A 27,402-nucleotide genomic window follows, 5' to 3' on the forward strand; every position below is an offset into this window, starting at 1 on the left:
AAAGTGAGCAGATGGCCAGTCCTTTGAAGTTCACTGACAACCTCCCCCACTTCCTGATCCTCCTGGCATAGGCCAATTCTCATCATGTCCTTTGTTCTTTGATTAGTCAGCAGATAAATGTCTAATGCAAATCCTTTGAGTGGCTTGCTGGGATTATGCGTGATCCGTTAACAGCCATTAGTCTTCCTGTTCTCAAGGAAGTGTCAACAGGAGATGTCATTTTTCCGAGGGCAATGTCCTGTCAGATCAGAGTTCACATGTGGATTGGCTTCAGACTGGGCTCTGTGACATTAAAATCTTTTTAGTTCACATATAACACATAAGTAAAGAGTATAAAGAATGTAACCATTTTAAAAGAGATACCCCTTCACCAACATACTTGAAATAGTAGATTTTGCAACTTTTAAGGACAAAGAATACATTTTAGATAAGTTTTACAGCCAATTTCTGTTGGCAGCTATCAGGCTGTGATGCCTGGATCCCTCTGACTTCCTTGAGGATCCATTATTCCAGCACACTCTCCCTTCAATAATTCACTGGGAAAAATAACTGAATTTAGCGCCAAAACAGCACTTTGAAGGTTGCCCTTGATTAGGAATCTGTATTTAGGGGTATTTTCGGATTTTAGCCTTTATGTGGGCTTGTTTCCAGTGACAGATGACAGATGACAGCAGTGATCCCTGATTTTACACCACTTTGCCGGTGTATTTGGCAGGCGTGCAGCCTCATTCATAGGTTGTGAACTCTGCACAATTTTGCAAAGTTAGTGAGCACAGGGGTTATTGCCTCCATTCTTGGCAATTTCCTTTCCCCATTGGCAAAGGGGTGCAGGGTGGCGCAGTGGCATGGATAAAAATACTCCACAGTATAGTGAGCGGGGTGTTGCGGGGGACACCCCCGCAGTCTATTTTTTTATACTTACCTACCATGCTACCACCAAAGGTTCAAACTTTTGGTGTTCGAACCTTTGGTGGTAGCATTTTTCGGTCTTTTTGTACGGTCAGACCTTTTGTTTTCGGTCCGATCATATAATACCTTAATAATAGTAAACATTATTCTCTTGGCTTACACTTGAAAACTTTTTTAATGTCTTTACCAATGGTATCCTAGAGTACTGAAGACTGATTCCACTGCTTTTAATGTTATTTACTGTGATGGCACTTCTGATCATGTCAATCCATATTGTGAAAATTAGGGATTTGTATATCTTGCTGGACAGGTCTGGAAGAAATTAAACGGTACCCAGTGATTTCATTGCTGAAAAAAACATTGAGGGGCACTCAATATTGTTTTAACCCACTATCGAACACTTTCCCCAAATATTCTAGGCCTGGGGTTTCTTTACATAATTGCCCCAGTCCTAAAATATGTTAGGAAGGGTCTTTGGTGGGTTAAGAAAATATATAGTACCCCTCAATGTTTGTTCCCTGCGATGAAATCACATATAGCCATTAGAAAATATCAGTGCCTTGTGTGCCTAGCAGTCCCACAGTGTTATGATTTTAATCTGTGTATGTGTTCAAGAGCTTCAGGCAGGGAAAGTAGGAGGGGACAATCAGCTGCCCCTATGTTGGCTACTGCACAGCAACATATTTCTTACTTTCATGGCATGAATATGAACTTTGCCGTGTGTGCATGTTACAGGCTTCCCTTTGCTGGCTGCTGTCACCTTAAGTCAAGACTTTAAATGTGCGCTTTGCAGCAGGTTACATACAGACTGGCTTTGATGGCACACAGCATCCAGCAATGTTATCAACTCTTTTGCGCTGGTTTCATCTGCGTTAGCACCTTGCTGAGAGAGCAATTACAAACTTTTTTAGTTTCAGTTTAGTGTTTCAGTTCCGCTCTGGCTGGCTGCCCCTTGAGTCCAAAGAACATTCTTATTTAAGGAACACAACGGTGCTACACATGGTGTCCACCCCCTCCCCACACTTGTAAGCAAGTGAGGGCCCATTCATATTGAAATGGGCCCCATAAGCTCTAACATATATTTAGCCAGGCCCTGTGAGCGAGCACTCAAGCTGCTCTTTGTTATTCCAATGTACCTAATTGCCACCAAGCAGGGATGAGGGCCTGTCTGTTGTGGCTGGTGTGAAGTGGTTTGGAAGGTGTCACAAGGACATAGCAGGTCCCGCTCGCTCTTTGTCTGTCACATAAGTGCTAAATCCGCCTCTGCTCCCAGCTCCCCTGACCCCTGTATTGTGTATCCAGCAGCGCTGGCCTGAAAGGACCCACTTTGGGTTAAAATGTGTTGTTTTAAACAAAACCAACTCACGCTATGTGCAGCTGCTCCTGTAGTTCAAACCCGCAGTTTCACATGTTCTTTGGTACCTTCTGACCTTCCTTCTGCCCACCCCCCACCTTACCGATCCCCCCAAGAGTATGGAGAAAGACACTGATACATGGGAAGAAAAACATTAACAATGTACTAAAATGCACAACATTTTATGTATAACCCCTACCCCCCACCCAAAAGGAAAGACAATCAGCTCTGGCATGGGTTAGAGACTGCACTGCCCTGATGGTTCTACCTGGCCGTAAAATTGTAGCAGTTTAAAATGGTGTGAGCACCTGGGCACATAGTACCAGTGACTGGCAAGTCCCTATTTCATACCTATACACTAGACACAACTGTTGGCTTTGTCCATGTTTGTTTTAAACAGAACTTTAGTGCAAGGAACAGATATGAGTCAAGTGGCTGAAGGCATAATTGGTAAAGCCATTTATATTACACCAGTAGCACATTCATAGTTGCAATTAAGGCATTAAATCTCACACTTCTTAGACATAACACTTGCAGGTTTAATGTTACTGTTTGATAGAACTGGGTCAAAGATCCCTTGAGGATTTGTTTTTTATATGGAGTTGCAGGTAGTTGGTGGGAATGGCCATAGGAATTTACATGACTAGGGACAGTCAATGGGTGTGTAAAAAAATATTCGCTTACGCTGTGTGTCCTTCCTCACCTGTCAGCTCCATCCTAGCTGTGCCCCAATACAATATTGTCCGTTTATAGTTGGCGCTTTGGCACCAAGTAATAGCTAAAACTAAAAATGGCCTAATGTTTAAGGGAGAGGGTGGGCAGGATAGAGAAATATGCAGGGGAGGGGGAATGAAGGTAGAGAAAGAAGGGAAGCAGGGTATGTGAGTCACAGAGGAGAGTGTGCAGAAATCCCACTTCTGTATTAAGGTAACTGCTCGCCCACTATTGCTAGACTACCATTCAGGCCACATCCCTGCCACGTTAGCACTGCTTGCCACTCGGGCGGTCATGCAGGACTCGCACTGCCTGTCTTGCCATCTCCCACCACTCCATCCAGGAATTCCATGGCTGCTTCGAGCTCAGTGAAGGCGCATTTCTTGGCATTGTGTGTTCTACTATACCGACACTCACACACTGCCCCATCTCTGCAAGAGTCCCTAGAATGCCAACCATTTTTTGGGGTTTGGCATTAATCACTGCGGTCAAGTCAGGGGCATTAGACCCCTCGATCCCACCTGTTCCAAGGACTTGACTCTGGGCCATTGCTCAGTAGCACCATGACGTCATTATGGGCCCTAAGAACCAGCCTTGCTGCCCCTCTCCCCCGCCCTCCACTCCCATGGGCAACTCCTCATGACACTCCTCATGGTACAGCCGCTTGACATGGGGCACATACCAGTCTGTTTCTCCCTTTTGGAATCTAGCAGCACCGGTGGGTTGGCACACTGCTGGTCCTAAGCGCTGGTCACGGGCACAGCTAGAACTCTCATGCCTGCTAGCTTGCCATCCAACAGCAGCATTGCGTCTGCTGTGGGACTCTAGATATCCGCCAGTTGTTCTACACTGGCCTTTGCTGACCCTTATCCTGCACTCCGGAGTCTCAGTCAAAACAGCCCTTTTCTGCCTGAATCTTGCGCTCAGTTTCCTGTCTGTGTTTGGCTCCAGGATTACCCCAGGCCCCTGCATCCCCTGTCCTTCTCCTGATGGAGCATGCCGGGTGGCAGGAAACAGCACAAATCAAATGTACATGTCATGAATGTTTTAAACAACAGCAGCATCAGCAGCACTTTAGTAACCTATTTTGCAGAGGCACAATCAAAATCTGGTCATGAGTCTCCTCGCGGCTCCCCTCGGTGACTAGGGACCTGGGCCGGAGTCACTAACGGCCAAGCAGCCAGCAGCAGGGCAGGCAGCTCAGAAAAACAACGGGCCGACGCCGCTCGTCGCCTGTCTCCTACTCCCCTTGCACTGACTGAAGTCTGCAGATTGCTGTCGACTAGTAGGCCAGGCGTGCTGCTGCAGTCACACTGGCGTCTCCAGTCCCAGCCTCTCAGGCAGCATGTGCTCAAGTGTGGTGGCACCGCACCCAGCCAGCTGCCAGACCCAATGTGCATGACTCGTTGGTGCGTCTCTGGAGCAGTAAGTGTCACTGATTGCCTGCTGGGCCTGGGCCCAGGGAGCTCACACATCCCTGCCAGGCGGCAGGCCAGCCCAGCCCAGCCCATCTTGTTGATGAAGTGTGAAATTGACAAGTTTCTAGAGTGTGCGGGGGCGGACCCCCACTACCCGTTCCCATGCTGTGTGTTGCACTTAACTTTTGTTTTGCATCTTCTCTCTCTGCTGCAGGCTGGCGCTGCAGCCAGCAAATCAATGGCACTCTCACACGTCCCACACAATCTATTCTCGTGACACCCCATGACCCAGGCAGACGCGAGGCCCACCCTGAGCATGAGGCCTAGGGCAGTTTGCCCCCACCCCACCCTCGTGACGGCTCTGACTATTGCTCCTACTCCAAATACTGAACATTTCAGATCCAGTAAAACTGACACAGGTGCTGCAGACTACCAATGACCCAGAGGAACATGTTTTCCAGGTAGTATACAGAACTGCCTTACCACGTACATCAACTGATATCCAGTGTTTTGCAGCCAAGCCATTCATCAGCCTCAACATTCCCTGTGAGAATTTTGTTGCTAGTAATATTTTTAATGTTTGGCTGTGTTGTCCCAAATGCTGGCATAGACATAATTCTGTGCATATCATACCAACACAAAACTGTTTGTATATGTAGATTTGATAAGATTCCAAGATGATAAATATAATTACCAGAGTATAAAAATTGAAATACAGAGACTAATGAATATACTTGTTTAAGAATATTTTAGCAAACTATGTGATGTGAAGGCAGGGTCAGAAAAATAATGGTCAGTCTGCTTTGATTCTGTTAGGGACAGAATAATAACTTTTTAAACACGGAAAATACAGGACATGAAATGTGAATTACGATTGGGCACAAAAGATGGGATTGTGGAAGCAGACTGTCCTATGAACGACCATTTTTAATACATTTTGAGGGTATCCATGTTTATTGGTACTGAGGTGTGGCAAGACCCATACAGCTTTGTGAGTAGAAGCGCTCCTACAGACAATACGGGGAATTGTGATTTATAGCACGTGACAAAATGGAGTGAGGATATGTAAATGGAAGATGAGACATGTGATCAGATCGAGGGATGAAGGGAAGGCGATGTTTCTCTCACCAGATTAGAGAACAATGGGCAAGTTTATGATAATGAAAGTCAATGTGGTATTATAAATTGTTCCCTGTTCGTTGGTCTACTTCCTAAGAACTAAAATATATCAGATGGGCTTGCTTTGCTTGCTTGGGGGTACATTTAGGAAGGTGGGGATACTCTGCCAGATTGTTTCCTTGCATTGCAATGAAAATAAACAGACTTTTTTTTTTCCTGTTTCAAAACCTAAACCACAGAGTGAAGTTTGCTTTCTTTGGGTGAAAGATTAGCTAATGATCGAATAATAGGCAGCAAATTATAATAGCGTTGTCTCTTATCGGTTCGTTGAGCGGTCTTGAGCTTCTGCGTAGATGGTGTGTCTGATCAGTGCTTGGGCAATTGGGCAAACAGGCATCAACCTTTGCCTTTCCAGGCTGCCCAGGAATTGCTGCATGGGAAATTGACATTTGTGCAAGAATTTGGGTTACATAACTCCCTCAGGCAAACAGGCTACTTGTGACTAACTTTTGTGAGTTATTGAGATGGAGGGAACACATAAGAAAAGGCTTTATTTGATGCTTCAGAAGCAGGCATCGGAGCAGTACTATCCCGACTCATTGAGAAAGGAAACACCCTGTATTTTTCATCAGCAGGCAGTACCAGAGTAAGAAATGAGGTGGGCTACTGTTGAGAAATGGTGCGATACCATTATGTGGGCATTGCACAGGCTGATAACCTATCGGAGAGAGTCTACCTTCAAAATATACACTAATCACAAGCCCCTCATATGGCTCATGAACACGAAGGGAGTAAAACCAAACATTTCATGTGATCCATAAGCATTGAGGCTTTGACTTCAACATTGAGCTGGGCCCCACAATAGCAATGCTGATGATCTGTTCAGGAAGTATTACTGACTGGAGCAAGACATCCATCCAGCGATGGACGTAATCCCCCTATCCTTATTTGATTACGACTATCGATGATTTCTGAGACGAGTGAGGCATTTTTAGCTGAACTCGTCTGCTCACTCATTTGATTCAGATTGCACTGTGCAGTCCTTCAGGCTCCCAGTGTAGGGAGAGCTTCTCCCAGTTGTGCATCCCTTTGCTTTACATTGCAGCACGATACACCTCAGGTAGAGTGCTGCATGGATACTTTGTGTCCAATTTTCTTTTTTGCAACTAGCCTCTTATTTACTGTTGGGATGAGCACGTACAAGATAATGCAAATGAACTGAAGCTTTTTCCATTCCATTTACTGAGAATGGCTGACAGTGTTACTAAGTGTTAATGACGACGATATTGTGAGGTATACTTGAATACAAGAAATCAGACGGTAGTTTTTAAAGTTGTTGCTTTGTTGATCTAAGGACTAATCTCCACTATATGGATGGATAAGGTCTGGCTCTGTATGTGTCACAGATCATCCACACCTGAAGCATAGAAGACGGACACCATGAGGCCATCTGGAGAAGTTGTGGAAAAGTCTTAATGGTATACCTATATAGAATAAGGAGAAAATTGTGAGATACAGATTGACTACCCCTCTCTAGAAGTCCTGTATGTAACACAGGTAAGGATGGAGGTTACCCTGTCTCGTTCATTAGCAGGGTTAACATCTTAGTGGGGAAGTTACTGAAGCTGAATGCAATTTCGCAAAACATAAATCTCTTTAATTATTTTTCATTAAAACACATTAAAAACATTACAAATATTTTCATCTAGTGACCATCAATCATACCATTCAATCAACATGCTCCTATGATAACAACGGGGTTCTGTAACTTGACATTTCTTCCAGCATAACAGTTAGTATGAATATGAGTACAGGACATAAGAAAAAGAATGTGGTTTTCCTTTATCGGTCGACATATGTTTCGGCCCTTGATGGTGTACCACTTATGTCAGCAGTGGTCAGAAAAATAGATGTTGGGCCATCTTCAGGACAAAGGTTACTTCTAGAAGATCAATCTTGTTCCCCATTTCACATAAATTGACAAATCTAAAAACATAAGTATACGTATATTAGTATAAAAAAGAGATTGTGCTCCCCAATAGAACTTATTTAAGGTGATGGCTAGTGTAGAGTTATCCTAGACGTTAACACGGCACCCACCTGTGGTCCATAAACTATGATTTGGACTTCTGAGCTTATTTGGACTCCTGGGTGTAGCAATAATTAAGCATCCAGTGTCCGGTTTCCTACATTAATAAGGAAAAGCGGAGTTGTGAGGCTGAGGTGTGAGCCAGTCTGACCACATCGTTTTGTCCGGAAGGTGCTATTTCTTCTACCTGACACCGCGGAGCGGTGAAGCGGAGTTGTGAGGCTGAGGTGTGAGCCAGTCTGCAGCAGTCCGCTGCAGACGCGGAGCCGCGCCCGAATGGAACCCGAGGTACGTCCCCCCGTTGGTATCCAGAACCCGAGGGCTGTCAAACCTACCCTAAAAGATCGACGCCCGGCGACGACAGCTAAGCCTGGACGTGGGCTAGATACGAGCCCGGGTAGAAGGAGGAGCAAGTCAGACTCGGCATACAGACTTCCCACGACCCCGTCAACTTTGGAGCCTCTAGCAACAACTCCAAACATCAAAACATTCAAACGGACCCCATATTGTTTGGGCGAAAATATCGCCGATACTTCTGACAGGAATGAAGACAACCTACCCGAGCCTCACGGCACACTGGACGCCACAGACAGCTCAGCGGACCCGCTGGAAACGGGGGTGGCGTTGCATGGGCAGGAACGGGCCGAGCCCAGGCCCTTGGACCCGGAGCACCCAGGGGAGGAGCAACGAGAGGAAGGCCGGGTCCAGGTGACTTTGGACCAGCGGATAGATGGACCTCCTTCAAGTCCGCGCAAACCGACCGTCAGCCGCCAAGGATCAGGATCAATCAGTGCTGACCCAATGGACGAAGGGAATGGTTGGGCTTGGCGGCGAGAATTGGGGAGGGGCTCTGGAGTGCCCGACACTAGCCTGCGTTTGTGTGAGGGGAAAGAGGCGAAAGAAGCGACACGGAATACAAACCCTGAAAAGGAACGAACAATGAACGCGAGGATACAGCAGTATCCTAAGAGACCAGGCATAAACCCAGAACCCCGGAGGAGCGCAGCCCCCAATTGCGCCATATTAACCGGAGGGTTATGGAAAGGAAAAGAGACAGCGGAAACACTAAAACTAAAAGAAATTACGGTAATAAGTGAACAAAGAGAACTTTCACCACATAGCTCGACATTTGGAGCCAAGTCGAATCCCAGGAGGGAAAAAGACAAAGTGGCCACTAAGAGCATTACCGAAAGGGACAAACATGACCAGACATCAAACCCACTTCAAATTGAGGTGATGCTCCACGAAACCAACGAGGAGGCAGAGACCAGCGACCTAGATGAGGAAAAGACCAGGCCAAAGATGTCTAGCCTGACAAAAGTCCCAGGAAACAAAGGGAAAGGATCGAACCCGGAGAGTGCGTCAGAGCTAGAAGCAGATGCCACAGATAGTGACGACCAAACGGAGAGAGAACTGGACGACTCCAATAAAGAAACGGACGGAGAACAATTGAAGGCAGGAGCGGGGGTCTCAAAGAAGAAGAGAAACAAAACCACTATTCCATCTATTGTGAGACCCCAAGGAGCAAAGAAGAGAGCAACCATGAGATCTAGAAAACACACGGGACCGGTGGCACAAAATCCAACAAAAGGTCCCAATAGAGGAGCCCCTATTCCTAAAGGGCTTCCAAACCCCTTGACGTTTCGCTCGCTCAAATCCTTCTTCACCCAGCAACATAAAAGAAAACAGAGCGTCGACACTGAAATATCAGACGCAGAGATGCTGGAACTAGTAACTGAACCTCAGCCCGCCCAAAAACAGAAGAGTACAGAGCCATCGATTGGATTAACTATAAAAACAGGGTCTCCAAACAGGTCCCGGAATGAAATGACCAACAATCTAACAATCAAGTTACCCAATGAAGCAGAAAAAACCAAAGAGTCTGAGGTTCCTGAGGGTAGACAAAGGGACCCACAGGGTCAGTTCATGAGAAACCCCGAGAACATACAAACGGAAAGCCTCTGCGACGCAGACACACACAACATCAAGAGAGGAGATAGTGATCGGGGACGATGACAAAGAAGAAGAGAGTCGAATAGAGATAGAGACGGACAGGACCACGGATCAAACTTCACAGACCAATGAGAACAAAGAGGAGGGTTGGGCGTGGACAAAGCCCCACCTAAGCATTGGCCAACAAAATGCTATGCCAAGAATGAAAGAGGAGCTCCCGAAATCGAATAAAAACACGGTTGGGAGGCGTGGTGGTTCCCCCAGAACGGGGAGATTCACTGACAGAGATCAAGGATTATCAGGAGAAGGGGCCACCTTTGATTCAGTAGCCCAAGCGAGAAGATCGGAGAAAATGCCTACTCCCCCAAAACAGAGACGACTTAGTGAGATTGCAGTGTCATTACAGAACGAATCATCCAACAAGAAACCAGACATGATCGCTATCATGTCAGCGATGACCGTCGTATTAGCGCCATTCTGTAAATTATACGAGACAATTAAGGGGAATGTACAAGACAATACGGCAATCCTATCTAATACGATGGAGAAATTGGCCCATATGGAAACCCTTTTCCTAGAAACCAGTGAAAAAATCCTCAAACAACATAACCACTGGGTAACAAAATCAGACGCCGTTGAAAAAAAAATCGGGACCATGGCCCTAAAGCTCGGACAAGCAATACCAGGACCCACAGGACCAGGGACACCGCAGTTTCAACCCATTTACAAGACACTGTGGGAAAAAAAAATCGAAGTACTGGAAAAGAAAATCGAGGAAATGGAAAAGTGGAACAACGAAGTGCAAGCAAAACCACCTTCAAGGGTGGCTCAAGGGAGTGAGGAGGGGTCTCGCCCTCAGAGAAAAGAGAACATTCTGCTTGTCTTAAATCAAGGGAAACGGGAAGAGAGCCAGCGGCTGATGCTACAGAAGCTTAAAACACCAGTAAGGACCCAAACGGAAACAAGAATTAACTTCAAGAAGCCCACGAAGCAGACAGCCGATCCAGCCCCGAGGGCGGTAGATGAAGAGGATGCAATAAAAACTAAAAATCACCAAGAAGCCAACCAGCCCAAATCACCGAAAACTGTGGAGGAATTCTTAGAATGCTCGGACTTAATGAATACATCCACCTATTTGGAAAACGAGGTCGTTGAGATTTTCGAGCCAACTGATGGACTGTGTGAAAAAAAAAAAAAAGAAGCCTTAGGAGGAAAAGAAACCTCGACCCCATCAATTAACAAAGAGAAAGAGGGACAAATCAGATCGGAAGAACTCAGTTCCAAAAGCAGAACAGAGCAAAGAGTAAAGGATGACAATTCCCAAAGTGGGGATAAGATAAGAAAAAAAAGAACTACACCACCTACTTCCCCAGCAACTAAGGGAACAAAAGATTGGCGGATCAGCCCACGAAAAGAGCGCCTAGTAAAAGACGATCCTGAAAAGAGAAGAAAAGGTCAAAAAGAGATCAGAATATTTAAACTTGAACAAATGGCATCAGATAAAAACTTTATCATCCTAAACAGACCGACTGTTCTACAAATCACAAAGAAAGTAAAAATCTTGAAAAATATCTCAACGAGAGATCTGGTGCTGGTGGAACCCTATCATAGGGAGAAGAGGGCGAAAGCGTTTCTCCATCTGAAAGAAGCGGCCATTAAAGATATTAATGACTCGGTATATCAAGAACTGGATCAAATGGGTCTCCGCCTGACGGAACTAAAGAACAGGAGGGGCACTCAAGACCTGGATGAGGGAAAGGTGGAGAGGCATAAAACACATTCCCATTTTAGATCAAGAACGGAAGAACTATACCGAGATAAGCGATACACCAACCCACAACAGAGACAAGATCACCACAGACAAGAGTACCAAGAGAAGGGTGAAAAGCGTGAAACTGAAGTAGGGGAGAGGGAGGATTCAAAGTTACCACTATATCATAGCACAAAAAACAAGCAGGAGCAGTCGTGGTACTCTTCGAGAAGATACAGAGAAGATCTGAGACTAAAGAGCCCGCCTGGCAAATCCGATCAAGAGCAACGACATCATAGGAGGACGGTCTGGGGTAGTCCCAAAGAAAAAAGGGATAACATCAAGAAACAACCAGTGGGACCATGGAAATGGCTAACGATGACCTGGAAGAAAAACCAGGCTAAATAGCAACGACCGGGGGCGGTTTGCACCGATGACAACTGCAAGGAGAGAATAAGCGAACACCCCTGCAAGGATACTATCTCTCTCGGATCCTGGAATACGAGAGGCCATATGCATCTTACGACACCAGGATACGTTGACCTAAGCCAGTTTGACATCTTATGCCTGCAAGAAACCTGGCTGATGACACAACCAGCCCTAGATGGTTTTTCCTTGGTGATCGCACCGGCAGTAAAAGGCCCGATGGGAAGACCATCATCTGGTTTGCTCACAGCGATAAAATCAGGCTCAGGCCTAACGGAACCAACGCTGTGGAAACAGTCATATGAAACACTCGTAGTCCTAACCACACAGGAGGAAAAAAATCCAAAGTCTGTAAATACTCTGCAAAAAATGGTGGCTATTGTTAATTGTTATTGGAATCCACAGCGCACATCCACGAAAGCCTTCTGTGACAACATGAGTGTTCTGATTGACCAGCTTTATGAAGAATTTGAGAAAATTGAACTGATTATCTGTGGGGATTTCAATGCTAAATGCATTGAACCCATGGCAAACATCAAATGCCCCACGGATTCCCGGGGCTAAGCCGACCCTACCGTAAAGAGAGGAAAGGCCTGGAATAACATCTTGAGCTCGAGAAGCATCCAAAACGTGGCCACACTGTTCCCCAATCAAACGAATCTTCCAACATGGGAACGTAATGATTCCAAAGCAACCTTAGATCACATTTTCGTGTCCAACGGTCTTATCAGGGATTTGACAAGTTTTATGGTCCAACAAACTGCCAATAGTGACCACAACCTATTTAAATGCTCATGGCAGACGTCTAAGAAACAACCAAACATCTACGACTGGGCGACCGAGGTCAACCCACAACAAACCCGACTTTGTTTGAAGGATCAAGACATTGAAAAAATTAAACGAGCTTGGGATCTGAAATGGGGCTGCGACCCCAAGGGGGACACCAATCAACGACCAAATTACTTGCCCCTGTTATTGGCCTACCAAGTCAAGGGTTCAAGAAAGAAAAATGAAAGAACCATCAAGGCCCACCAGTATGATAAGGATCTGGTGATTAAAAGAAAAGTGGTCCGCAGATTGCTAAGAATAGCAAAGAAATCCAATACAATAGAAGATTGGAAGAGCTGGGGTCTAGAACAACAAAAATACAAAAATTGGCTCAGACAGCAGAGAGCCATGCAATACCAAAGAGACGCAGAGGAGATGATGTCTAAACTATCTGCAAAAAAAGCTAGTGAATTTTGGACCCTTATAAAGGATAAGAATGCGGACCAAAGGACTATCACTGCAAATGCGGTAGCTGAAGAAAGGTGGGTCCATTATTTCACGGCCGAATTTGAGGGACTCCCAGGTAGCATGGAAGAAATGACAGCTGACAATGAAACACCATGGGTAGACCTGTCCAATACTGAAGATATTGAAATTGCAATACGGAAGCTGAAAACATCGAGAGCCCCTGGACCGGATGGATTAACCAACACAGACCTTAAATCATCTCCTGTGGAATGGGCCGATTGGATCAGTAAAATATTTGCCCAATGTGCCAGAACAAAGATGCTGCCAGAATCTTGGCTAAGGGCTGTGATCGTTCCAATCTACAAGAAGGGCCCAAGGCAAGAACCAGCAAGCTATAGGCCAATAGCGTTGTTGGATATCCTGGGCAAATTATATGCCTCCCGCCTCTTGGACCACTTTCGAGACTGAGAGAAAAAAAGTCCGGCTAAGGACCCACTCCAATCAGGATTTCAAAAAAAGGGTTCAACTACCATCAATCTAATGGTGTTAAATATTCTCAAAGCCAGAATTAAAGAAGGAGCACCGAAGGTCTACTTGGCTTTTGTCGATCTCTCAAAGGCCTTTGACATGGTCGATCGGCCCACTCTATGGTCAAAGCTTCAAGGCTGGAAGTGTCCAGCAAACATCATGGAACCCATGATGGCATTAAACACAGACACAAAAATGCGAGTAAAACTGAACCATCAAGGCGCTCTCTCAGGGGAAATTCCGGTGAGACGAGGTGTTAAACAGGGATGTCCGCTTGCCCCTGCTTTGTTCATAGCCTTCTTAGGAGACTATCAAGAAGCTGAAGCGAAAATTCGTGCCTTTCCCCCGAAGATAGGGAAAATGGAGATCCCTCGTTTAATGTACGCAGATGACGTTATTCTCATCGACCTGACCAAAGTGGGATTGCAAAGAAAATTACATAACCTCGAAAAGTATATCGAGAAAAACTACTTGGCGATTAATAAGACAAAGACGAAAATCATGGTAATGGAGAAAGTGATCAATAAAAGAACAGCCAAGTTAAACATATACCTTGAAAAAACCAAACTTGAAATAGTAAAGTCTTTCAAATACCTGGGGATCAACTTGGACAGCTCAAAAACGGAAAAGAGCTTACAAAGCCAACTATGGGAGAAAGTCAAACGTCTCACAGCTCAAACAAGAGCGATTGACCGCAAATATGGCAAATTCTCCCTGCTTCCGGCGATAACTTTCTATAAAGCCAAGGTGGTGCCGACGCTAATCTACGGAGCAGAGACCTCGTTACACCTCCCACGGAATACGTGGGCCAAGCTGGAAGGACATGTGTGGAAAGCAGTACTAGGGCTCCCAAAATCCACCTCCATGCCGGCGATCAGGAGAGAACTAGGGCTGCTTTCCTTGGCTTCCATGGTTGACCAAAGTGCGATGCGCCTATATAGAAACATCATCATGGCCGACGCGCTACCCATTGTGGCATCCATACGTGAGGAAATCGAAACTGGGAAGTGCATGGCCTTGAAAAACTGGGCCAAAAGGAGAAGGGACGATCTGGCAAAAATTGAATGCTCAGATAAAGAGCTAATAGAAAACCCCGACAGAATTAAAAAGAAAATAGAAGACCTGGATTGGATCACGACCATAGAAAATGCAACCGGGAACAAACTGCTAAACCACCTTCCGCCTACTTTCAATAAGGCAAAAAAACCATTACAATACTGCGCTAAGTTCCCCGAAAAAGGACTGAGAATAGTGATTATGAGAGCAAGGCTCAACCTGCTGCCCACCAGAGAGATCATAGCCATTAGAGGAGGTGGAGGGGATAAACATTGTAGATTATGTAAAAAGAACGATTCCACAGAAACACTGAAACATTTGGTGATGGAATGCGTGAACACGAAGGAATATAGAAATCTGTACCTCCCTGCGCTTGACGACAATCTATGGATATTCCAAACAGACGATCTGTGGAATAGACTGATCTCCGGTGAAAACAACAAGTGGTCGCAAGCCTTAGCTAAACTCATCGACCTGGTGTTCGACCACATGAGACAGCAAGATCTCAAAGATGGTCTACCACAGTAGCAGGCTTGTGACCAGTGGAGGACCCCTGTTCAATGTGACCTTGCTAGGTGGGGGATGCAAAATAGCAACACCGCATTTCCATTGCTATCAAGGGACATTTGCACCACATACTACTGTCGATTTCTGACAAAACTTGGTTTTCACCGAGTAAAGTTCAAATAAAAATAATTAAAAAAAAAATAAGGAAAATGAACTGATCAGTATTCTGTTTAGACTGATTCAAGATAATTGGTACATCTAACTGACAAGAAAAACTTACAAGCAAAACACGTATATGTTTGTGTCCTCTGATCCAGTCTCAATTCCACCAGATTAGACAGTTGTCCATTTATTAACGTGTGGGCTTAACTGTTAAGGCCAGTAATGGAGAGTATCCCAATGACGGGTGTTCTGCCTAGATGTAAAAAAAGGCAAGATATATTACTTAGTGTATTTCTGAAACTGGTTTACAGATTCGAAAAGCTGCAGAAAATAAATTATCTATTTTGAACGGTTTAAATTGATTTTAGCTCAGCAATGAAGAAGATTTTGGCTTAGCAATAAAAGGGGGCTCCAATGGTAGTATGTACCTATTGGAGAAATATTTAATTTACCAATGTATGTGTTGCGCTAATTGCGCGCCACCTAGTCCTGCACCTTTAACAGCATTCAACTTCTATGTAATCTAGCAGTGCTGTTAGTATATCTGAAATGAGGTGTGTACTGTTGTACACTTCCATCTATTTCGTCTCGTATGTATGTTAATATTCTGTCCTTATTTAAAAAGACCCTTATCTCATAGAAAGTTATTATGAAGATTTACAAAAAGCCAATCAGGGCAGAGCATACAATGCAGGGAACAGGAGGAACCAATTTGTGAACTTTTCAAACTCCTCAAATGCCTCCACCAGTAGTGGCTCTGATACTAGCCAAACAGGAGCAACAGGATCACCATCTCAATTTTTTCGGGGACAGGGCAAGCGCGGACGCAACAAACATCAAGGACCACCCCGGATGAACACCAGGAATTGGCAGGGTCCCCCTCCACAAACCTGGTAGTCCCAATCTTCAATTTTTCTTCCTATGTCCTTTCTGCAACTGAGATCAGTGTCCTTTCCAAAGGACTGTCCTTTGTCCCAACTACCAGGGCTAAATCCTTTGAGACAGAAGTAGAACTGCAAAAGTTCTACAGAACAATACGTCTTAAATATTTCTTTAGAAACCCTACACCTTCAAGTAAAGAACTGACTATTACAGGCCTGAAACCTCCATCTAAATTTACCCCTACAAATGCAATGGTAAGCCCGGCAATTCTAGCATTTGAACAAAGAATCTCTCATGAAATCCAGGGAGTTATAAAAACTAAAAATAACTCTAAAGATAACCTTACAAAATCTGAGAGAGAGGCCCTCAAAATTTTACAACTGAATGACTCATTCATAATCAAGCCCCCTGATAAAGGGGGTGGAATTGTGCTGTGGGATAAAGAGGCATATGAAATTGAAGTTATGAAACATCTTAACGTTAGAAATGCATATAGAGAACTGGCACGGCCCCACACCGAGGCTCCAAGAAGAGATAGAAAGTTTCATGAAGCATGCTGTGGAGGAAGGATGGATAGATCCCGAGGAGAAAGATTTCTTGGTAAATCAACATCCTACTACCCCTGCTTTCTACATCCTTCCCAAGATTCACAAAAATGACAAAACACCCCCGGGAAGACCAATTGTGGCGGCTATTAATTCGGTACTTGAACCCTTGTCAATTTATTCCGATTGGTTTTTCAGACCTTTGGTGTCCAAAATGGCATCATATGTCAAAGATACCACAAGCATGCTCAAAGTATTAGAGACTATTCAATTGAATCCATCTGATATCCTGGTGACCTTGTATGTGGTTAGTCTCTACACCAGTGTCCCCCAACAGGATTGTTGGAAGGTGATGGCCAAATATCTGGATAAACACACCAGAACACTCAACCAGGTCCCTACTGCATTCATTTTAGAATTATAAGATTAGCTCTAACAGAAAATTTCTTTATATACAATGGACATTTTTACAAACAGTTACAGGTCACCGGTATGGGAGCGACTTTTGCTCCCGACCTTGCTAATCTGTACATGGATGACGTTGAGCAACAATTTTTCTTTGGCTCCTCCAATCCTTTTTCCATGTCGATTAAAACCTGGCTACGGTATATCGACGACATCTACATGATCTGGAGTGGTACATCTGACCAATTGACATTGTTTCATAAATGGCTAAACTTTCAAAATCCCAATGTACAATTTACAATACACACTGACTTGCAGAAAATACCTTTCTTGGATCTCCAGATACAGAAAGCAGACTCAGGCAACATAGAAACTGTTTTATACAGGAAGCCTACAGATAAAAACACTCTGCTCAACTATCATAGCTTCAACCCTCTGAGTCTTAATGAAGTCCTACCTTACGGCCAGTTCCTGCGTATTCACAGAAACTGCACCCAAGTTGAGATGTATAAACAACATGGTAAAACCTTAAAATCGAGGTTAAAAGACAGAGGATATCCAAAAACCACTATCCAACGTGCATATAAAAGAGTATTGCACACTAATAGAACTGCATGTTATACACCGTAACACTGATGAGAAAATCACGTGTGTTAACACATATAGTCCAATTAGCAGCCACCTAAGAAAGATCATTAAAAAACACTGGCATATGATCAAAACAGAGGACTATAATCCATCAGTGCCTCGCTTTGCCTTTAAAAGACAACGTAACATTAAGGATACTTTGGTACACACCTACCCGAACAATCCCACAGTTACCACATCTCAGACTCGGCTATGGGGTCTACCACCAGTCCTGGGCCACCATCGATGTGGCAAATGTTCTGTTTGTGCACAAACAGCTACTATGAAAAGAATCCAATTACGCAATACAGCAGTTCAATTTACGACGTTCACCAACTGCCTCACCCAATGGGCGGTTTATGCTATAAAATGCCCTTGTGATCTCGTGTACATAGGGAAGACTAAACGACAGGTACGTGAAAGAATCTGTGAACATAAGTTCTGTATCCATAATAAAATCGATAATAAACCTCTAGTGGCTCTCTATATAACAAAACAACATAAATGCACCCATCTATTATGGTGTGTAATTCAGGTAATTAAACCATCCCCTAGAGGAGTTAATAGGGACCTGAATCTTACTAGATGTGAACAAAAATGGATTTATAACCTTGACACAGATAAACAACCTTAATATCGCTGTGGAATGGAGTGCTTATTTGATGCCATCTCCATCATGACCCCATAGACTGAGAAGAACATGACCATCTGTCGATAAACTCCCTTTGTAAAATGAGGAATTTTCCTTTTATGTAAAATATTTTTCCATGTTGGGCTTTTGCAAGTATCTGTAGACGTTCCTGTTTGTATACACATCGAAAAACATACATATTATCATTAATAGCTTTTTTCAATAACCACAATGATATGAAGCAAAATTAATGCGAAAATTGAGTTACCTTGCACGAATTGGTTAACATAGCATTTGTTTTATCTGGGTAGCCCTTGGTAGCCCTTGGAAATGGGCTCCTGCAAAAATCTCTCTAGCCGAAATCAGGTCAAAGACAAAGCACTGCAGTGAGAACGTCCAATTTGGGCATCTTGATTTTAAATCAATGATGCACAACTATTACATGCCATACGGTACCAAGCCGGAGCCTCAAATACGAGTAGATTGCATCCAGTTTTGAAACACAAAACACAAGTAGTGTATCTTTGGAAATATAACTACTAAGCCTCATTAGATGGTGTTTTTTTTAAAAACCGGACGCATCACCATTTCTGCACCGTTTGTATGGACTACGGAACATACCGCAATTGCACACAATCAGTGTTAGTGAGAGTCACGTGATGTTTCAATATTCATGTGACCCTTTAAAACACCATGATTGCCGAGTACGAGTCGCGGCTGGCAAGAGATGCCACGCGGTTTAACTCTGAAGAAAATACAAAAGTGACTAAGGTGAGATAATGACCGTGCCTTGAAAATAGAACATTGCCAAAATATCTTTGAGCAACAAACGCTTACAATGTACCACTTGCCTTCGTTCAAGTCAGGCGTTGTACGCTAGTGTTTGACAATTTAAGTCAACACCATGAAATGCGGTGTTTGAAATAGAACGTTGGCAAAAAATATCTTTGAGTAACGAACGCCTACAATGTATTACTTGCGTTCGTTCAAGTCAGGCGATGCACGCCAGTGTTTGACAATTTAAGCTAACACCATGAAACGCGGTTTCCATTTAAACTGCCCTTCTTTTTCAATTGTCTTTGGTCTTTTTAAATAAGGACAGAATATTAACATACAGTAGAAGCGAGACGAAATAGATGGAAGTGTACAACAGTACACATCTCATTTCAGATATACTAACAGCACTGCTAGATTGCATAGAAGTTGAATGCTGTTAAAGGTGCAGGACTAGGTGGCGCGCAATTAGCGCAACACATACATTGGTAAATTAAATATTTCTCCAATAGGTACATACTACCATTGGAGCCCCCTTTTATTGCTAAGCCAAAATCTTCTTCATTGCTAAGCTAAATCAATTTAAACCGATCAAAATAGATAATTTATTTTCTGCAGCTTTTCGAATCTGTAAACCAGATTCAGAAATACACTAACTAAGTAATATATCTTGCCTTTTTATACATCTAGGCAGAACACCCGTCATTGGGATTCACGCCATTGCTGGCCTTAACAGTTAAGCCCACACGTTAATAAATGGACAACTGTCTACTCTGGTGGAATTGAGACTGGATCAGAGGACACAAACATATACGTGTTTTGCTTGTAAGTTTTTCTTGTCAGTTAGATGTACCAATTATCTTGAATCAGTCTAAACAGAATACCGATCAGTTCATTTTCCTTATTAATTTAGGAAACTGGACACTGGATGCTTAATTATTGCTACACCCAGGAGTCCAAATAAGCTCAGAAGTCCAAATCATAGTTTATGGACCACAGGTGGGTGCCGTGTTAATGTCTAGGATAACTCTACACTAGCCATCAACTTCAATAAGTTCTATTGGGGAGCACAATTTCTTTTTTATACTAATATATGTATACTTATGTTTTTAGATTTGTTCATTTATGTCAAATGGGGAACAATATTGATCTTCTAGAAGTAACCTTTGTCCTGAAGGTGGCCCAACATCTATTTTTCTGACCACTGCTGACATAAGTGGTACACCATCAAGGGCCGAAACATATGTCGACCGATAAGGGAAAACCAAATTCTTTTTCCTATGTCCTGTACGCATATTCATACTAACTGTTATGCTGGAAGAAATTTCAAGTTATAGAACCCCGTTGTTATAATAGGAGCATGTTGATTGAATGGTATGATTGATGATCACTAGATGAAAATGTTTGTAATGTTTTTTAATGTGTTTTTATGAACAATAATTAAAGAGATTTATGTTTTTCAAAATTGCATTCAGCTTCAGTAACTTCCCCACTAAGGTGTTAACCCTGCTAATGAACGAGACAGGGTAACCTCCATCCTTACCTGTGTTACATACAGGACTTCTAGAGAGGGGTAGTCAATCTGTATCTCACAATTTTCTCCTTTAGACTCTCCCTTTCAACAGATTTGACCCCCCGTCAACAAAAACTAGGGAGTACCCAATTATCTATACTTATATGGACGAAGGGAATGGTTGGGCTTGGCGGCGAGAATTGGGGAGGGGCTCTGGAGTGCCCGACACTAGCCTGCGTTTGTGTGAGGGGAAAGAGGCGAAAGAAGCGACACGGAATACAAACCCGGAAAAGGAACGAACAATGAACGCGAGGATACAGCAGTCTCCTAAGAGACCAGGCATAAACCCAGAACCCCGGAGGAGCGCAGCCCCCAATTGCGCCATATTAACCGGAGGGTTATGGAAAGGAAAAGAGACAGCGGAAACACTAAAACTAAAAGAAATTACGGTAATAAGTGAACAAAGAGAACTTTCACCACATAGCTCGACATTTGGAGCCAAGTCGAATCCCAGGAGGGAAAAAGACAAAGTGGCCACTAAGAGCATTACCGAAAGGGACAAACATGACCAGACATCAAACCCACTTCAAATTGAGGTGATGCTCCACGAAACCAACGAGGAGGCAGAGACCAGCGACCTAGATGAGGAAAAGACCAGGCCAAAGATGTCTAGCCTGACAAAAGTCCCAGGAAACAAAGGGAAAGGATCAAACCCGGAGAGTGAGTCAGAGCTAGAAGCAGATGCCACAGATAGTGACGACCAAATGGAGAGAGAACTGGACGACTCCAATAAAGAAACGGACGGAGAACAATTGAAGGCAGGAGCGGGGGTCTCAAAGTAGAAGAGAAACAAAACCACTATTCCATCTATTGTGAGACCCCAAGGAGCAAAGAAGAGAGCAACCATGAGATCTAGAAAACACACGGGACCGGTGGCACAAAATCCAACAAAAGGTCCCAATAGAGGAGCCCCTATTCCTAAAGGGCTTCCAAACCCCTTGACGTTTCGCTCGCTCAAATCCTTCTTCACCCAGCAACATAAAAGAAAACAGAGCGTCGACACTGAAATATCAGATGCGGAGATGCTGGAACTAGTAACTGAACCTCAGCCCGCCCAAAAACAGAAGAGTACAGAGCCATCGATTGGATTAACTATAAAAACAGGGTCTCCAAACAGGTCCCGGAATGAAATGACCAACAATCTAACAATCAAGTTACCCAATGAAGCAGAAAAAACCAAAGAGTCTGAGGTTCCTGAGGGTAGACAAAGGGACCCACAGGGTCAGTTCATGAGAAACCCCGAGAACATACAAACGGAAAGCCTCTGCGACGCAGACACACACAACATCAAGAGAGGAGATAGTGATCGGGGACGATGACAAAGAAGAAGAGAGTCGAATAGAGATAGAGACGGACAGGACCACGGATCAAACTTCACAGACCAATGAGAACAAAGAGGAGGGTTGGGCGTGGACAAAGCCCCACCTAAGCATTGGCCAACAAAATGCTATGCCAAGAATGAAAGAGGCGCTCCCGAAATCGAATAAAGACACGGTTGGGAGGCGTGGTGGTTCCCCCAGAACGGGGAGATTCACTGACAGAGATCAAGGATTATCAGGAGAAGGGGCCACCTTTGATTCAGTAGCCCAAGCGAGAAGATCGGAGAAAATGCCTACTCCCCCAAAACAGAGACGACTTAGTGAGATTGCAGTGTCATTACAGAACGAATCATCCAACAAGAAACCAGACATGATCGCTATCATGTCAGCGATGACCGTCGTATTAGCGCCATTCTGTAAATTATATGAGACAATTAAGGGGAATGTACAAGACAATACGGCAATCCTATCTAATACGATGGAGAAATTGGCCCATATGGAAACCCTTTTCCTATAAACCAGTGAAAAAATCCTCAAACAACATAACCACTGGGTAACAAAATCAGACGCCGTTGAAAAAAAATCGGGACCATGGCCCTACAGCTCGGACAAGCAATACCAGGACCCACAGGACCAGGGACACCGCAGTTTCAACCCATTTACAAGACACTGTGGGAAAAAAAAATCGAAGTACTGGAAAAGAAAATCGAGGAAATGGAAAAGTGGAACAACGAAGTGCAAGCAAAACCACCTTCAAGGGTGGCTCAAGGGAGTGAGGAGGGATCTTGCCCTCAGAGAAAAGAGAACATTCTGCTTGTCTTAAATCAAGGGAAACGGGAAGAGAGCCAGCGGCTGATGCCACAGAAGCTTAAAATACCAGTAAGGACCCAAACGGAAACAAGAATTAACTTCAAGAAGCCCACGAAGCAGACAGCCGATCCAGCCCCGAGGGCGGTAGATGAAGAGGATGCAATAAAAACTAAAAATCACCAAGAAGCCAACCAGCGCAAATCACCGAAAACTGTGGAGGAATTCTTAGAATGCTCGGACTTAATGAATACATCCACCTATTCGGAAAACGAGGTCGTTGAGATTTTCGAGCCAACTGATGGACTGTGTGAAAAAAAAAAAAAAGAAACCTTAGGAGGAAAATAAACCTCGACCCCATCAATTAACAAAGAGAAAGAGGGACAAATCAGATCGGAAGAACTCAGTTCCAAAAGCAGAACAGAGCAAAGAGTAAAGGATGACAATTCCCAAAGTGGGGATAAGATAAGAAAAAAAAGAACTACACCACCTACTTCCCCAGCAACTAAGGGAACAAAAGATTGGCGGATCAGCCCACGAAAAGAGCGCCTAGTAAAAGACGATCCTGAAAAGAGAAGAAAAGGTCAAAAAGAGATCAGAATATTTAAACTTGAACAAATGGCATCAGATAAAAACTTTATCATCCTAAACAGACCGACTGTTCTACAAATCACAAAGAAAGTAAAAATCTTGAAAAATATCTCAACGAGAGATCTGGTGCTGGTGGAACCCTATCATAGGGAGAAGAGGGCCAAAGCGTTTCTCCATCTGAAAGAAGCGGCCATTAAAGATATTAATGACTCGGTATATCAAGAACTGGATCAAATGGGTCTCCGCCTGACGGAACTAAAGAACAGGAAGGGCACTCAAGACCTGGATGAGGGAAAGGTGGAGAGGCATAAAACACATTCCCATTTTAGATCAAGAACGGAAGAACTATACCGAGATAAGCGATACACCAACCCACAACAGAGACAAGATCACCACAGACAAGAGTACCAAGAGAAGGGTGAAAAGCGTGAAACTGAAGTAGGGGAGAGGGAGGATTCAAAGTTACCACTATATCATAGCACAAAAAACAAGCAGGAGCAGTCGTGGTACTCTTCGAGAAGATACAGAGAAGATCTGAGACTAAAGAGCCCGCCTGGCAAATCCGATCAAGAGCAACGACATCATAGGAGGACGGTCTGGGGTAGTCCCAAAGAAAAAAGGGATAACATCAAGAAACAACCAGTGGGACCATGGAAATGGCTAACAATGACCTGGAAGAAAAACCAGGCTAAATAGCAACGACCGGGGGCGGTTTGCACCGATGACAACTGCAAGGAGAGAATAAGCGAACACCCCTGCAAGGATACTATCTCTCTCGGATCCTGGAATACGAGAGGCCATATGCATCTTACGACACCAGGAGACGTTGACCTAAGCCAGTTTGACATCTTATGCCTGCAGGAAACCTGGCTGATGACACAACCAGCCCTAGATGGTTTTTCCTTGGTGATCGCACCGGCAGTAAAAGGCCCGATGGGAAGACCATCATCTGGTTTGCTCACAGCGATAAAATCAGGCTCAGGCCTAACGGAACCAACGCTGTGGAAACAGTCATATGAAACACTCGTAGTCCTAACCACACAGGAGGAAAAAAATCCAAAGTCTGTAAATACTCTGCAAAAAATGGTGGCTATTGTTAATTGTTATTGGAATCCACAGCGCACATCCACGAAAGCCTTCTGTGACAACATGAGTGTTCTGATTGACCAGCTTTATGAAGAATTTGAGAAAATTGAACTGATTATCTGTGGGGATTTCAATGCTAAATGCATTGAACCCATGGCAAACATCAAATGCCCCACGGATTCCCGGGGATTAGCCGACCCTACCGTAAAGAGAGGAAAGGCCTGGAATAACATCTTGAGCTCGAGAAGCATCCAAAACGTGGCCACACTGTTACCCAATCAAACGAATCTTCCAACGTGGGAACGTAATGATTCCAAAGCAACCTTAGATCACATTTTCGTGTCCAACGGTCTTATCAGGGATTTGACAAGTTTTATGGTCCAACAAACTGCCAATAGTGACCACAACCTATTTAAATGCTCATGGCAGACGTCTAAGAAACAACCAAACATCTACGACTGGGCGACCGAGGTCAACCCACAACAAACCCGACTTTGTTTGAAGGATCAAGACATTGAAAAAATTAAACGAGCTTGGGATCTGAAATGGGGCTGCGACCCCAAGGGGGACACCAATCAACGACCAAATTACTTGCCCCTGTTATTGGCCTACCAAGTCAAGGGTTCAAGAAAGAAAAATGAAAGAACCATCAAGGCCCACCAGTATGATAAGGATCTGGTGATTAAAAGAAAAGTGGTCCGCAGATTGCTAAGAATAGCAAAGAAATCCAATACAATAGAAGATTGGAAGAGCTGGGGTCTAGAACAACAAAAATACAAAAATTGGCTCAGACAGCAGAGAGCCATGCAATACCAAAGAGACGCAGAGGAGATGATGTCTAAACTATCTGCAAAAAAAGCTAGTGAATTTTGGACCCTTATAAAGGATAAGAATGCGGACCAAAGGACTATCACTGCAAATGCGGTAGCTGAAGAAAGGTGGGTCCATTATTTCACGGCCGAATTTGAGGGACTCCCAGGTAGCATGGAAGAAATGACAGCTGACAATGAAACACCATGGGTAGACCTGTCCAATACTGAAGATATTGAAATTGCAATACGGAAGCTGAAAACATCGAGAGCCCCTGGACCGGATGGATTAACCAACACAGACCTTAAATCATCTCCTGTGGAATGGGCCGATTGGATCAGTAAAATATTTGCCCAATGTGCCAGAACAAAGATGCTGCCAGAATCCTGGCTAAGGGCTGTGATCGTTCCAATCTACAAGAAGGGCCCAAGGCAAGAACCAGCAAGCTATAGGCCAATAGCGTTGTTGGATATCCTGGGCAAATTATATGCCTCCCGCCTCTTGGACCACTTTCGAGACTGGGAGAAAAAAAGTCCGGCTAAGGACCCACTCCAATCAGGATTTCAAAAAAAGGGTTCAACTACCATCAATCTAATGGTGTTAAATATTCTCAAAGCCAGAATTAAAGAAGGAGCACCGAAGGTCTACTTGGCTTTTGTCGATCTCTCAAAGGCCTTTGACATGGTCGATCGGCCCACTCTATGGTCAAAGCTTCAAGGCTGGAAGTGTCCAGCAAACATCTTGGAACCCATGATGGCATTAAACACAGACACAAAAATGCGAGTAAAACTGAACCATCAAGGCGCTCTCTCAGGGGAAATTCCGGTGAGACGAGATGTTAAACAGGGATGTCCGCTTGCCCCTGCTTTGTTCATAGCCTTCTTAGGAGACTATCAAGAAGCTGAAGCGAAAATTCGTGCCTTTCCCCCGAAGATAGGGAAAATGGAGATCCCTCGTTTAATGTACGCAGATGACGTTATTCTCATCGACCTGACCAAAGTGGGATTGCAAAGAAAATTACATAACCTCGAAAAGTATATCGAGAAAAACTACTTGGCGATTAATAAGACAAAGATGAAAATCATGGTAATGGAGAAAGTGATCAATAAAAGAACAGCCAAGTTAAACATATACCTTGAAAAAACCAAACTTGAAATTGTAAAGTCTTTCAAATACCTGGGGATCAACTTGGACAGCTCAAAAACGGAAAAGAGCTTACAAAGCCAACTATGGGAGAAAGTCAAACGTCTCACAGCTCAAACAAGAGCGATTGACCGCAAATATGGCAAATTCTCCCTGCTTCCGGCGATAACTTTCTATAAAGCCAAGGTGGTGCCGACGCTAATCTACGGAGCAGAGACCTCGTTACACCTCCCACGGAATACGTGGGCCAAGCTGGAAGGACATGTGTGGAAAGCAGTACTAGGGCTCCCAAAATCCACCTCTATGCCGGCGATCAGGAGAGAACTAGGGCTGCTTTCCTTGGCTTCCATGGTTGACCAAAGTGCGATGCGCCTATATAGAAACATCATCATGGCCGACGCGCTACCCATTGTGGCATCCATACGTGAGGAAATCGAAACTGGGAAGTGCATGGCCTTGAAAAACTGGGCCAAAAGGAGAAGGGACGATCTGGCAAAAATTGAATGCTCAGATAAAGAGCTAATAGAAAACCCCGACAGAATTAAAAAGAAAATAGAAGACCTGGATTGGATCACGACCATAGAAAATGCAACCGGGAACAAACTGCTAAACCACCTTCCGCCTACTTTCAATAAGGCAAAAAAACCATTAAAATACTGCGCTAAGTTCCCCGAAAAAGGACTGAGAATAGTGATTATGAGAGCAAGGCTCAACCTGCTGCCCACCAGAGAGATCATAGCCATTAGAGGAGGTGGAGGGGATAAACATTGTAGATTATGTAAAAAGAACGATTCCACAGAAACACTGAAACATTTGGTGATGGAATGCGTGAACACGAAGGAATATAGAAATCTGTACCTCCCTGCGCTTGACGACAATCTATGGATATTCCAAACAGACGATCTGTGGAATAGACTGATCTCCGGTGAAAACAACAAGTGGTCGCAAGCCTTAGCTAAACTCATCGACCTGGTGTTCGACCAAATGA

Source organism: Ambystoma mexicanum, chromosome 8 (assembly GCF_040938575.1).
Source record: "Ambystoma mexicanum isolate Mex_15411 chromosome 8, UKY_AmexF1_1, whole genome shotgun sequence".
NCBI lineage: Eukaryota > Metazoa > Chordata > Amphibia > Caudata > Ambystomatidae > Ambystoma > Ambystoma mexicanum.